This window comes from Lepidothrix coronata, unplaced genomic scaffold, assembly GCF_001604755.1.
Source record: "Lepidothrix coronata isolate B3197 unplaced genomic scaffold, Lepidothrix_coronata-1.0 Scaffold14, whole genome shotgun sequence".
Classification (NCBI taxonomy): Eukaryota; Metazoa; Chordata; class Aves; order Passeriformes; family Pipridae; genus Lepidothrix; species Lepidothrix coronata.
This window is the reverse complement of record NW_016690194.1, coordinates 1,828,809-1,842,798: the sequence shown is the minus strand read 5'-3', so window position 1 is coordinate 1,842,798 and position 13,990 is coordinate 1,828,809. Positions and strand designations below refer to the sequence as shown.

General features: G+C 43.1%; 1 protein-coding gene across 1 annotated transcript in view; it reads right to left on the bottom strand.

Annotated features, from left to right (window-relative positions):
- FOCAD (focadhesin) overlaps positions 1-2,640 on the bottom strand; it is a 97,566-nt gene extending 94,926 nt beyond the window's left edge. The window contains exon 1 of the mRNA XM_017806051.1: positions 2,547-2,640. The gene's annotated coding sequence lies outside the window, so the exon portion shown is untranslated. The remainder of the gene's footprint in view (positions 1-2,546) is intronic.
- Positions 2,641-13,990: the final 11,350 nt, after the last annotated feature.

Sequence of the window (13,990 nt, the reverse complement as noted above, 5' to 3'; positions counted from 1 at the left end):
CAGTTGACATGAAAACTTTCTCTGTGAGTTAGAATATGCAGGTACCCATAAGCACACAAGAATTTAAACTGAAGAGAAATCAGGACTCTGTTGCACACCAGTGAAACTGATGGCCACAGAAAATATCCAGATATTTCAGTTTACTGTAAACATACCTCCACCCCACCCTAACAGAGCTCTGGGGCAACAGCCTGGGGCACACAGGCCAGGGCAATGCCTGCCAGGGCCCATGGCCATCTCTGCAGAATTGCTCCTCACACAGCCCATCCCCAGTCCATATTGTAAGGGCTGGGCCAAGACACAGCATTTGTCATTGTTGAAATTCCTGAGGGTCCCATCACTCTGTTCCTCTTGTCCATGTCTAGGGCAGACATATATCCTATCTTTGACACACGAACAGGGTGAAAGACAGTGTTGAAAGCCTTGTTCAAATGGAGGTAAATGACACCTACCTTTGCCTGCAAATCCAATTATCATTTATTAAAGGCAATCAGGTTGGTCAGGAATAATTTTTCCTTGGTAAATCCATTACCGTGCTTATTATTCCTAATAAGAATCACTGAATCAGACAGTTTAGGAACAAAGATCTCCAGAGATCTTCTAGTCTAATCCTCTCATCAAAACTGGTCTGATTAGATCATCTTGCTCTATGTCAAATCCAGAGAAGTCTTGAAAACCTACAAGGATGGAAGTGGTGGAGTCACCATCCCTGAAGAAATGACTGGGTGTGGCACTTTGGGCTACTGTTTAGTTGACATAGTGGTGTTTGGTCAAAAGTTGGACTTGATGATCTTGGAGGTCTTTTCCAACTTTAATGATTGCGGGTCCCATCTGACTCAAGGATATGATACACCATCAACCCCGCAGGCAAAAAACATCCACCCCAAAGAAATCACCGAACACATGCACACAGGATAAAGAAAGAAAATACAAGGTATTGGAAAGGGAAAGAAAGCCTGGCTTGTTTTCCCAACATAATCAATGTGAATGATAAGCATCTGTTGAGAGTTGAGCTTGGTTTACTGCAAGGTGACTACCAAGCTGCTCTATCACCCTCCCTTCTCAACTGGAAAAGGGGAAAAACTATGATGAAAGGCTTGTGTGTGGTGAAAAGGACAGGAATATCCCTCAGAAATTACCATCATAGGCAAAACAGACTCAAGTCAAGGAAATTAATTTTAACAAATGAAGTCTGAGTAGAATGATAAGAAATAAGAACAAATCTAGAAACACATTACTCCTACCCCTCCCTTCCTCCTGGGTCAACTTCACTCACTACTAACTTCTCTACTTCTTTGCCCTGAATGGAGTAGGGTGTCAGGAAATGAGGTGATAGTCACACTCTTCCCCAGATCCAGCATGGGATCCCTTCCACAAGTCTGCAGTTCTTCATAAGCTGCTGAAGCAGTTTGTGTAGGTCCCTTCCACAGGGTACTGTCCTTCAGGAACAAACTGCCCCAGCATGGGTCCCCCAAGGGGTCCCTAGTCTTGCCAGAAAACCTACTCCAGTGTGGGCTTCTGCCTCCATGGAATCACAAAACCTGCCATGAGCTTGCTCCAATGCGGGCTCCTCTCCACAAGGTCTCAGCCTCCTTTGGGTATCCAACTGCTCCAGCATGGGCTACTCTATTGACTGCTTCATCACAGACCTCTATGGGCTGCAAGACACACAACCTACTTTACCATGGTCTTCACCATGGGCTGCAAGGGGAATCTCTGCTCCAGCACCCGGAGCACCTCTTCCCCTCCTTCTGTACCTTGGTGTATATTCTCACTTCTCTCCTCGGCCTGCTGTTATGCAGCAGTTTTTCTCCTTCTTAAACACATTATCCCAGAGATGCTGTCACCATCACTGGCAGGCTCAGAGGTAGGTCTGTCCTGGAGCCGACTGGCAGTGGCTCTGTTGGATACAGGGGAAGCTTCTGGCAGCTTCTCACAAAAGCGACTCCTACAGCCTCCTCTCTATCGAAACCTTGCCATGCAAATCTAATAAACCATCCTGATGATAAGAAGGACAAGCACTGCTAATGCAACTGAACCAGAGAAGGGCTGTTATGGTATTACACCTTCAGATCTGCTCCATACCAGTGCACCCAAAGTAATTACGTCAAGGTAAGCTAAGCTACACAACAGAATACGATCGCAGGGAGCACTGAGACCACATTTCCCACACATATATTGCCTTTGGCTCATTTTTAAGGACTTTCGATTTGAAATGGTGTTCCTACCAAACCAGCGCAGTGAGCACACCTGCCAACACCCGCCCCTCCCCCCCCGCTCCCGTGCGACGTACATGGCACTTCGTGGAGCCTCAAAACCACCAGCTTTAAATTAAAAACAAGCCAAATTAAAACAAATAACACCGGCTCACACAGGGCAGCAGCGGTAGCTGCCTTTACTCCGCTGCCGGCCTGACGCAGCTGATCGGTCCCCGCGCCCATGCAGGGGCGGCGGAGCTCCGGCCCTTGCTCCGCGCTCTCCCCCTCCGCCCTACTGGCGGCCCCGGACCGGCAGCACAGCCGCCTCCCGCCGCTCCGGCCCCTCACCTCTGCTCGGCGGAACTCGGCTCAGCCCGGCCCGCGTCGCTGCACGCCCCGCACAGACCCAGGCACCGCTCCACCGCACCCCGGCAGGAAGCGGCCGCCCCCCGCGCCCAGGCCGCCTGCGTGGCGGGCAGCGCAGGCGCGGCGGGGCGAGGGAAGCTGCGGGATGAGGAGGAGCGTTTACCTTGTGTCGAAAAAAAAAAAGGGAATTAATTCCCCTAAACAGGAAAGAAAACAAATTTTTATCACCTTCAAAATTACCGCAGAGTGAGTGCCTTCAGCTTCCTAAGTGCTTTGACTGGCAGTCATCGATCAAGCTGCAGAGACATCAGGAAGACCCTGGACACCAAAAATAAATGATGTTCTGGTTGCTGCATGTTATCAGAGAATCAATTAGGTTGGAAAAGATCCCCAAGTCTACACTTTCTCAAAGAGAGAAGAAGAGTTTAAGGTCAGTTCAGATGTATTTTGGTAACTGTTATGTTACCAAGAGGTAACCATGTGGCAGTGACAAAAGAGGCTGTATTCTCAATTAATAGTTATTTTAATGCAAAACATCACTTCTTGAACATCAAAGTAATAGGCAACTTCTGCAAGGCACATTTAACATAAGAATGGCTATCAGTAAGAATATCTTCAGAGAAAATCACAAATATTTTGAAAGGAATTTGTTTGAAAAGGGTTAGATAATTCTCTACCTCAAGGTTTTCTACCCTGAGTTGGTTTGCACTGAAAGTAGTGGAATGCTGACAAATAGGAAACAAAAGTAAATGTAGGCAAGTCCATCCAATACTTTTATTCATTTAAAAAGATAAGGGATATATTGTTTCCAGCTTCACCAACCAAAGCCATAGGCAGTTTATGGCATCTAAAGAGTCCTACCCCTGCCTTCATTGAATTGGTGGAAAACCATGCCCTGAAACTTCAAGAGCCACAAAAAGTCCAGAAGTGACTCAGAGATCAAAACTGTATTCTCTTCAGCTGCCTACATGTGTACACAAAAAGTGAAAATCAATCACATCCCATGGGTCATGCAGACTGCTTTCTTTATCCATGGTCTCTCAATGGCAACTCTTTGCAAACAGCACATACAAGTATTTGTGAGGTGGCTTTTGACTCAGTACCCTCTGCCCAAGATGGGCTCTCACAGCTCATTGCTGCTGAAGCTGCAGTATCTGAAGATCAGTTAAAAGAACCCATAGGACCTTTCACGGGGGTGTATTTCAGTCCATCTCTAGGTGACCATAGGCAATGACATGAATCCAAAGGCAGTGTCCAGTCTCCTTCCTATTTCATGATCTCTGTTTTGTCTAAGAACATCTCTCTATTGACAGGCTGGTTTGTTATTGACATATTTTGAGATACTTTGGGCCTCATATTCTCTGTTTAGTTCTTGAGACATAGTAGGACATACACTGCTGTCTGAAGTGGCTTGGGCCTGTGCTATGCTGCTTGGTAACCTAAGTGATAGGTAGACCCAGAACCCGTTGAGTTAGTCTGTGAATTCACTAAATCTTAAATCTCTTCAGAAATTTTTGATGGTGTTTTATAAAAAAATATTGATGGCTATATATTTGAATAGTTAGGAGATCATCATTATTCAGTCAGGCTAGAGAAATAGAGCTGAATGGAGAGGAGAGAGCCTGTACTATAAACCAGGTCATTTTTTGCCATTCTAGTTTTGCTTGGAAACATAAACAAAAAGACTTCTGATGGACATGAATGTCTTTATGGTTTTGAGATCTTCACATGCAGGGAATACAGGGCATTTGTTGTGGGAATTTTACTGTGGTTGCCCCCTCACACTAAGTTTGACTCAGTGAAAAAGTTACACGGCCGAGTATTTTTCCAATAGTGCAGGGTGAGAATGGGGTGTCTGACTGCATTCTGTACCAGGGAGTGAGGGGGCGAGGTGGCAGAAAGAGGCAGTGTGGGGGCTTTCTGAGTCTTGGTAAAAATGTCTCAGCAGCAGATGTCTTAATAAAATAGCTGATACAATAGCAAGAGGAATGTAGATAGCAAATAAGACTTGTGTCCCTTCAGATAGTGGGAATTCTGCCTTCAGGACCCCAGATGTATTTTCCCATGGCATGCTGCGCTGATCCCGTATGTGGAAAGAGGTTCCTCCTTTTTCAGTTGTTGTAGCTACTACTTATTATGCATCTTTATGTAAGATGTATTTTCTTCTAAGAAAACTCTGTTCATAAGGGATGTTTGTATGAGAATTCGTGCAGGACTTTCGATACAGGCAAGGCCAGGGAGATGATGTAATTGCCAGTGGTGAGTGGGAGCTGCCTGCAGGCTCCTCAGTTAAAACATGCTGGATGAGTTTGTCCAAGGGACTTGTGCATCATTACACAGGCTTGAAGGCCACGCTGGACATGCAACACAGCACAGTGCAGCACAGCCCTGCACCTTCTCAGGTCAGCTGAAATGTGGGTCTCTGACTCCTCCGTATACAATAGTCTCCTGGTCAGGATCCATACATTCCACTCCTTGATCCACATACACATTGCCTTTCACAGAGATTATGTAAATTACAGATTACATTAATAACAAATGGGCTTCTCTGACATAAAGTGTAAGGCCCGATAGAGCAAACATGGCCCGTTCAAGATTGCTGATTCCTGGGTAACAACATCTTCTGCATGACTCACAGTACAGTTTGTCAGGTCCATCCCTCGCTTGCTGCTGGGGCAGAGAATGAATCAGTCCTCATTGCCACCACATCCACTCTTGCACTGGGTAAATACTTGGAGTGTGGATGCATTTGGTGTGCTTCTTTGCTATTCTGTTACACTTTTTCCCCCCACTTTGATAGAGACTATTTTTGTTCACTGCCACATAGCCTTTTAGCCAAGCAGCTTTTCCTTTTATAACTGCCATGTCGCAGAGCTTGCCCAGACAGGTGAAATGTGTCTCAGTAGCATCCTATCCGAGGAAGCTTCTCTAGTTGCGTGTAAGCTCCATGTTATACCCTGGAGAGGGAACCCTAGTCCTGAGTACAGTGCCAAATCTGCTGTTGACCAAATGAACAGTAGCCACAATGGCTTTCAATTTGATAAAAATTGCAGTGAGATCTCTTGAGGGTAAAGGAGCATATAGTCATTTGAAATATTTTGGTGCTGACAGTTCTGAGCATGTTGATGCTATGAGGCATCTTGCTTTGAGGGGCACTTCACCAGAGGTGTCAGGATATCAGGGATATCACATTCATTCTCTGGATTGACTGTGGTGCTTAATTGCCAGCACAGTTCCTAAACCCTGAGTTTCATGCGGCTCTTGTAAGGACGTTGAGATATTAGAACATTGACTGTACATAACACAAACACTCTCACAAAGGGCTTTTGGTAGCTCCAGAGATTCAGTCATGGCTTGGGACTAAAGGAAGCCATCTCTTCTTTGGGAAACCAGGTACTGTCTTATGGTCTCAATCTGTTTAAATAATGTATTTTTCTATCTTGATATCTCAGAAGCAGGAAAAAAGCAGAAGATATCTCTTAAAGGACATACTTAAATTCACAGATCACAGAATGACAGAATATGTTGAGTTGGAAGAGACACACAAGGATCATCAAGTTCAATTCCTAGCCCTGCACCGTACCATCCCCAAGAGTCATGTGCTTGAAAGTATCATCCAAACACTTCTTGAACTCTCCTAGGCTTGGTGCTATGACCACTTCCCTGTTCCAGCATCCAACCACCCTCTGTGTGTAGAACATTTTTCTAATATCCAGCCTAAACCTCCCCTGACACAACTTCAGGCCATTCCCTGTGGTCATTGGTCACCACAGAGAAGAGATCAGTGTCTATCCCTCTCCTTCCCCTCATGAGGAAGTTGTGACTGCAATGAGGGCTCCCCTCAGTCTCCTCTTCTCCAGCTGAACAGACCAAGTGACCTCAGCTGCTCCTCATACGGCTTCCCCTCAAGGCCCTTCACCATCTTCATGGCCCTCTGTTGAATGCTAAGAGCTTAATATCTTTCTTACATTGTTGTGCCCAAAACTGCACACAATATTCAAGGTGAGGCTTCACCAGTGCAGAGCAGAGTGGGACAATCCCCTCCCTCAACCAGCTGACGATGCTTTGCCTGATGCCCCCAGGACACGGTTGGCCCTCCTGGCTACCAGGGCATTGCTGGCTTAGACATTGCTTTTGATTGCCTTTCATCTTACAGGTCTTAAAGAGCCTGGCTGACAAACTGCGATATGTTTTCTGTAGTTGCCAGAAGTGTTGCCCCCAGCTTTCAAGGTTGTTATAGTAAAAGAAATACTTGGGGGTTACAATGGCAGGATCAGTGCCAAAGCCATAATTAGGTTGGATTAAAAGTAGTTCATATCAGCTGCAGAGTATGCTGAAAAATCTGCTTTCCCTATTCAAATGTGAAAGAAATTTGATTTGACACCTCTGGGAGGTGTCTCCAACACAGCATCCTGCTGGTCTTAATGTGGCCTATCTGTTATACAGAAAACAATAAAAGTAGGATTCAGCTTGCTTGGATTGGGCTGTCAAATAGGCTTACCACTCTCCAGTTCATGTAACATAAGTTTTTGAAAGGGTTAGCAAATCCATGAAGACTGCCTTATTCTTTGGTTGTGAATTTTCTTCCCAGAGAAAAACAGGAGTCCTCCAGTTACACTTCTTCTAGGCTATTCTAAGTTGTTTTAGACAGTCATCCCATGAGGGGTGATGCACTGGTAATGCTCTCCAGGAAATGCCAGAAGGTACTTTTGGCAGCATTTGTAATGTGCTGTGAAGTCTCCCGGTGAAGGTTACTATCCAAATGAAAATCGTACAGTAATAACACTGATAATGGTCTAATCTGCATATCTCATTTCTTACATGGGATTTTATCCAAGCCAGAAAGCAATTCTAGCTTTAATAATGAAGGAAAGGAATAAGGAAAGTTACAGCTTAGAATACATTGCAGAAATCAATAGCACCAAAGCCAGCCACTATTTAAATATGTTTATTATAAACCTCTTAAGCCTGATAATAAAATGCAGTTTTAGCAAATGGGTCTAGTCAACTATGTTTTTACCCTTTATTACTAAGATGAAGGCTTATTTTAAATGCATTCAATCTGCAGATGCAGCTGGTTTCACTGCAAACAGTAGTCAGCTATAAAGGGTCATCACTCCACACACGCAGGGCTTCCATGGATTTCAGTGCAAATTCAGTTTGAGAGTAGAAATGAGAGAAAAGTCCATGATTTGTATCCTCAAAGGCTGTTAATATAGAAGTGAAAATTGCTTAGCCCTCACCAGGGAGTACTCTGCAACTCAAGGATTAGGCTTGAAATGCCATACTTAACTTTATCCTGTAGCTGTTCATAGATAAAAACTCCCTTTGTATTAGTGCAAGCAAGGCCCATAGCATTGCTTGACTGCCTGTAACTGTACAGCACTTGCTTTGCTGAGGGATAATGTAGAAAGTTTGAGACATATTCCTGGCAAAGACTGTTGAAGCATTTTAGTTTCCCATTGATTGTAGCAAGTAGCAGAGAGTTTTTAAAGGGATAGAAAGAGCTTTGGCATCAGCTCTCTGCCTTGGGCTCATGGATCATACAAAGCCCTTCCATTTATGTGTGTATGAACAAAAACCAATAGCCAGTGGAACGATAACACTGAAATTAGGACCTTACCAGGGTCTGGTTGCATACTACTCCTTACAACTAGATCTGATTGCAGCAGGAGCATCAGTCTGTGCTAAATCAGTGGCAGCAGCTGCCACAATACTAAAAAGAAATCGCACCCTTATTCCAAGATACCCTGTAACAGTTTATGTCCTGTGAGATGGGAATACTTTTGAAACAGTATACAACTCAAGCATAGTGCCACAAAGTGCACACAGGTATGAATGGATCCTGCTAATGGCAGATAATGTAATTTGAAAAGATGCAGTATCTTGAATCCAGCATTCCTAATGCCTCTGTCTGATGATGGGTCCAAACATCACTAGTGTGAGCAGGTGATGAACACTTCAAGTAAACTCCAAGCAGATGTAACTGATGTTCCTTTGCAGAATCCAGATCTAACTTCGCTTGTGTCCTAGTTAGCACAGCTGAGACCAGTTCATCATGGTATGGGTGTAACCCAAAACTGTGTATTCTATAGCCTTCCATGCCATTTCCCAGAAATTGTTAGCAGTAGAGGCCTGCAAGATAGGAAGATGTTCCTGTCCTCACACCCTTTTATGGAATTCCCCGCTCTGAGGGAAGGACTGAGCATTCCTGCCTGAACTGGAGAATATATAAACTTGGAGTTTTGGAACCTTTTTACCACTCGTGGGATCCAGAGGAAGACTGCAGCTCACCACTCTCAACCAGACTGCAGTTCACCATCGTCAACCAGACTGCAACCACCACTTTTGACCAGACTGCAATCACCACTCTCAACCAGACTGCAACAGCACTCTCACCAACAGGTTTTCCCCTCACTTGTTCCTTTGGACTCAGGGGGCCCAAAGAACACCACTCTGTTCATGCCCCAAGGTGTTGGGTTATATATTTGGGTTTTGTGGGTTAAAACCAATTGTTTGTCTGTAAAATTGTACTTATTGTATTATTTTCTTAAATCGTTATTCTGACTTATAATCTCTCTTTTGAGTTGAGTTCATTTCCCCTGCTGGTTTACCTTTAAACCAGCACAGCTTGTATGTGGTTACTCTTACTATCCACATGGACAATGATGAAGAGGATACACCAGACAGCCAAGGGCAAGGAATAGAACCTGAACCTCACTTAACTTCAAAATAACAAATTGCATTCTACTTTCGCTTAGATGATGCAGCACTGCACAACCTAAGGAAGATTCAAGGAATGCAGTTGAGGATGTGATTTAGATTTGTTCCTCGGCTCCACTTTCTTTCATTTTTTTAGTATTTTTTTTTTTACAAAATCACATGACTATTAGACTATACATTTGTTTAAATGAACATCAGCTAATGTCATAAACCTACAAGAAAACTGCTCAGGAGTAATTAAAAATAGACAACCAGTCCAATTTTTGTCATTGAGGTTAACAAGACTATTCATTTGTTTAGATGTAGTCAGTGTGCGTTTGCAAGACATGACTTTAGTTTTAATGTTCTCATTGAAGTCCATTAGATTTCACCTGAACCATCAATGCTAAAACTAAAACTAAGACCTGGTGTGAGCCTATTTTGGCAAGCTCAAAAAGTATTTACACTTCTTTTCACTAAGGCAGTGCTAGTGATAAAAAATGATTCTATGATTAAGAGTTGCACTGTTCACTGGGTAAAAAACTGGCTGGATGACCAGGCCCAAAAAGTGATGGTGAATGGAATCAAATCCAGTTGGTGGCCAATCACAGGTGGGGTGCGACAGGGCTCAGTACTGGGACCAGTTCTGCTTGATATATTTATAAATGATCTGGACAAGGGGATCAAGTGCCCTCTCAGTCAGTTTCCAGCTGAAACAAAGTTGGGCAGGAGTACTGGAGGGCAGGAAGGCTCTGCAGAGGGATATGGACAGGCTGGATCAAAGATCGGAGGCCAATTGTGTGAGGTTCAACAGGTCAAGTGCTGAGTCCTGCCCTTGGGTCATAATAACCAGAGGCAGTGCTACAGGCTTGGGGTTAAGAGTGCCTGTTGGAAAAGGATCTGGGGCTGCTGGTCAACAGCGGCTCAACATAAGCAAGCAATGTGCCCAGGTGTCCAGGAAGGTCATTGACATCCTGCACCAGACACAGAGTAGCCAGCACGACTAAGAAAAGGATTGCCCCCTGTCCTTGGCACTGGTGAGGCTGCACCTCAAATCTTGTGTTCAGTTCTGGGCCCCTCACTACAGGAAAAACATTGAGGTGTTGGAGTGTGTCCACAGAAGGGCAACAGAGCTGCTGAAGGGTCTGGGGCACAAATCTTATGATGAGTGACTGAGGAAGCTGGAGTTGTTTAGCCTGGAGAAAATGAGGCTCAGGGGAGACCTTTGCATTCTCTAGAACTCCCCCAAAAGCCTTGCAAGTCTCCTGAAATCCATTTTCATAAGAAATAGTGCTCCTTTTTACCCTAGTGTCTCAAGGATTTCCTTGAGATGGGGATGCATGTGCAGAACACTGGTGAATAATGCTCTAGGAAACTATTGCTCTCTCTCTCCATTTGTGTGTGTGTGTGTATATATATATATATATTTCTCCTTCCTTCCCTCTCCCCTTCCCACACATATTTGTATGTATTTGCAATCTGAAGCAGATAAAATTGATAGTTTTGGTCAGTTTAAAATATGCTGCATGAGGAACAGATAAATGGAGAATGGGTGAAAAAAGAGGCAGCAGAGCATTGGAAGGCGGAAATGGCAGTAAGTCAGGAAAACATGCTTTTTGCATTTGTATGTTTTGGAGAGCCAAGTAGTTTTTATTTGAGATTGTAAATATATGGAAAAGTGTCTGGAATTGATGTCATATGGTGATACAAAGTATTCTGATAGGAAATTCATTGTTCATTGAAGGGTGCCTACTATTAGGAGGAGTGTAAATGGAGTGCAGTTGCTGTACTACTAAAATCTATTGAATTCAGTGGACCACACAAAGCTTACATGGACGGGCTTCTGAAACCTGGATGGCAAGTCAGAATATACAGACGGCAGATTCCCTGATCACTCTCCTGCAGCTGGAAAAACATTTCGACCATCTTAATTCTGTTTTGTTCTCCTCTATGCCTTCATAAAAATTACCTCCATCTTCCTCCCAATGTTGTGATTACTGGCTGACTACCATATGTTGAGCAACCTTGCTTTACAACTTTCTCATATGTGAAAGTTGCTATTTCTCATTCATATGATTTCTGTTTAGATTTCTTAAATGAAGCTACTGAGATCCTGAGGCCAGACTTCTGCAAATATGTACGTAATATATTCCTTAAATTTTGCAATGTTCTTTCAAATTCCACATCTGTTAAAGCATTCTTTTTGATTGTTGAGCTAGCTGTGAATTTCAGTTTCTCTATTCTCCAATGCTACATTTGCTTACATGCTTTTTTCTATTTCTTATTTTTTTTCCATTTTTTTCAGGGTCAAACTTTTTCCTCACAGTGTTTAACTGCTTTCACCACTTTTTGCCTTATTTGGTTGTTCTTTGTTAAGGCATTTGTTCTCTTCTTGTTTAATTCACCATCCATAAAGTTGGGATAAAACAACTTTCTGAATCACAGTGAGGGTGTAATCATGAGTTCATTAAAGATGAGGACAGCTAAGACCCAGCAGTTATATGAGTACTTATGTGATGGTTTCACTCTAGGCCTTCCTGGAGACTAGCTTGTAACCAGGAAGGAACTAGGAAAGTGATCATGGAAGTATTCCATGCTATTCCTTTACGTAACTTGGGGTATAAATAAAGCCAGCAGGAGGGACCTCGCGCTCTTCCTTTCCGGCGAGGTTGGAGAACGGTGGGTCCCTGTCTCGGTCTGGCTTATCTGGAGCTGAGGCCTGCAGTGACTGCCGTAATCTGCCACGCGTGAGGGGGGAGCCTTGGGCCGTGTCTAGCCATCCTGCCTATTCGAAGGGAAGTGGTGAGATTTCGCTAATTTACCTTCAGTTGGCTGGTTGACTTGTTCAGTCTTTGTCCCTTTCTGTCCTCTTCCCTTCTCCCTCCCCCTCTTCCCTTTTTGGGGAGCTGTTTGGGATTTCTGGAGTTGTGGTGTATAGTATTCTCATAGTATATATCTGTCTCATATGTAAAATATATATATATTTTTGCTATAGCTTTGGCTGCTTAAGTCGTTTTTTTTTTCTCCTCCCTCTCTGGGAAGCAGGTCCTTGTTGTCAAGTCTCGGGGACTTGGCGGGAAGCCAGCTTGAAACTTACACAACTTATAACTGATAAAAAATTCTGCTTTTCCACATGAGTTTCTCACCAAGGTAATGTTAAGCCATTCTAGCTTCTCACTTATTTTCTAATGATATTGGGAATAAAGAAGATTTTTCTTACAATTGAAAGTGTGAGGGTAGTGTACTCTTGTACCTTTCTGATAACAAGCTACAGAATAACACAGGTATTTTATGACCAAGACATAGTGATCATATGCATAAACTCTTATCTTGAATAATGGTTGACTTACATAACTAATACAGTGGCCACCACAAGAATCTGATGCAGAGTGAGGACAATCACATAATTCTTTTACGCTCTCTGGCTGATTTCCAGTGGGGAGATTTCCCATTAGGCTAAGATCTGAGAATACTGATTTCAGTGGAGTTACTTCCTAACAGCTCCCTTGCACATGTGATCACACTGTCCTGGCAATGGTTGTGCAAATCCCAAACAAATTCTCTGAACTTAGTCATTACACAGGTCTAAACAGAGTACAGAATTTGACTTTATTTCTTTGACTAACAGGAGTATTTCCTCTAGGGGCTCTGCCATTGTTAGGAAATAAAAACCTAAATACTTCTTGTAAGTCTTTCAACAAGACTTTTCCACTCTGAACAAATTTCCTTACACATCCCTAGAGGCCTTTAAAACAGATTTTTTCTAACCTTTTATACTGTAATATTGTGCATATCCAAGACTCCCCTTTTGCATTTATCTTTTGTCTTTATTATGTCCCACTGAGGTGACTGGTGGTGAGTTATAAACTATTTTATATTGTTTTCTAAATCATGCAGCCCTTCCTCTTGAAGATCCTTTCTGTTGGTAAGGGATTTAATATGTTACCAGCTAAAGTGCTTATTTTCTATTTGTTTTGTGATTAGAAATGGACAAGCCAGTAAAACTTCAAAATAGGCATACGCTTGGCCAAGGCTACTTGCCATTTGTTCAACCTACGTTGCTAACCAAAGAAAGCCAATCCAGAGAGAATATTCTGCCACTGGTTCCTGGCAGGTGGCATTACAAAGCAACTTAGACATACTTCTTGTTGTATGTGTAAGATCAGCTGTAGGCTCATTTGAAGTTTTGGCTGTGATTCAGACCATTGTAATCAAAGTATCTGGCTTGGATCAGGAATTGGTTATGATTTTTTTATACTGATTGCATAAGAGAATTAAAAGATCTCAAAAACAGAGAAATTCAGACCGATGATATTTTTAAAAGGCACTGTGGCTTCCTTTGTAGCCAGTAATATTAGCTTTTTCAGTTAGTTGTGTTTTTGAAACATTTGAAAACAGGGCCAGTGTAAAAGTCAGTCAATATATTTGGGTCACAAAATTTGAACTTCAAATAGAAATTTAAAACAGCTGTGTTTGAAACACTGAAGACAATTCAGAGTGTCCAAGTAAGCTGGGAAACAGTCTCCTTTTTTTTGTGGCACAAGACATATCTGCCTTGTGTAAAGAAATAGTACAGAAAGGCAGCAATTCCTTTCAGCTGTGTGTGGAATGACCATATATGTGTGTGTGTGTGTGTGTGTACATATGTAGCTATGAAATACAGCTCCTGTTAGGTCAGATGCAATGCTGCACTAACACATCTACAGTTACACATCTACATCTAA